Genomic DNA, 1,504 nt, shown 5'->3' with positions numbered 1-1,504 from the left:
GTTCTTGATTACGATTGTGCAGACCACACCATTTACAAACTTGACAGTGCATTCGCTGTGATATTGTGCCTGCTTCTAATATGCAACGTCTTAATGATGAATCGTTGTAATGTTTGTCACCCTTCACACTCGCATTTTTTAACGGGATATGATCCCTGAGATTTTCAACTGGATTTTTCGACTGGAAACATCTTAACAGCCAATACAATTCCAAAAGCCTCCATTTCTACGGTGGCGTGAGGCACTTGATAATATTTACTTTGTACGAGAAAACACTGGGTGGAACACATCACTGTCTGCAGAATCGTTTCAACTCCTTGATCAGTAGCCTCCACGATCACGAAAGCATGCCTTCCAAAAGTTGTCAAAGCCGATGCCCATGCATAGGAGTGGACACAAAGGCAGCTTCATTGGTCTTCCTGTAGTCCTTACACAAGGTAAAGTACCACTGCTCTCGGAAACCACTACCACAGGTAATGAACAAGGACTCAGGCTGGGACGGAGGAACCCATGCTCCTTCCTTAGGCTTAAGAAGTAAGCAGAGACGAGGTACATTATCGAATGGTTCACCATACTCCTGTGCAAGAGAATCCATGCTTGCTGCTTGGGTAGAAGTGTTTTTATCACATGGGTTACATAAAAGTTCTGAGTTGATCAGATTAGCCTTCACGATAGAAATATTTTCTTTACTGATGTAAGTGGGCACGACTATTGAAACTTCTCGTACATTTTCCATATTTTCCTTCAAATCATCCCATTCATAATAATTTTTCAGGAGGTTCACGTGTAAATGTAAATGACGCTGTGGCTCTTAGGGGTTTCAATTACATAATTGACAATACTAAACTAAATCACTCTAATTAAAGGTTCTTACTTTAGTGGTATTTACTTTATCAAAATTTTCTTTCATTTTAGTCTAAACTTTACACAAATGGTTATGGGCTTTTGAAATAGCTGTTTGTAATATATGCTTAAATCTAATCACATAAGCAGCTTTTAGTGGTCCGCACATTTCATGGCCTATCGCCTGCAGATATCTTATAGGGTTTATATTTACGCATAAGAACGTCTGACTGGAGATAACAGTACGTATTGGAAATTTAAAATTTACTTATTTCAGTAAGCCTATCATAAAATATTTTCAACTCAGGATCTTTAGGTTCTTCAGTGAGCTTTTCTTTCGTAATCGGACCTTTGAAATCAGAACTACTAGGTGCAACCGCATTTCAACCTTTATCAGCCCAATTAAAAGAATCTGCAAGTGTAAATTCCTCAGTAAATACATTTTCATAAGGGCTTTCCTCTGGTAATTTAGGTTGAGCGCCTTGCTAAGAGAAGAGGTCCTACGATTTGCATTGCGGCTGACAGCACATGCAGGTAAGAGGGATACTAAATCTACAGTGTTTTTCTCTTTAGTGGGACAAGGTGAAGCCATAGGGCAAGGCCACACCTTATCACCAACGAGATCATTACCCACAAGAAGTGAAATGCCATCATTTGCTGT

The sequence above is a fragment of the Penaeus monodon genome, chromosome 31 (genome assembly GCF_015228065.2).
Source record: "Penaeus monodon isolate SGIC_2016 chromosome 31, NSTDA_Pmon_1, whole genome shotgun sequence".
NCBI lineage: Eukaryota > Metazoa > Arthropoda > Malacostraca > Decapoda > Penaeidae > Penaeus > Penaeus monodon.
The sequence above is the reverse complement of the archived record's forward strand: the minus strand, read 5'-3'. Positions refer to the sequence as shown.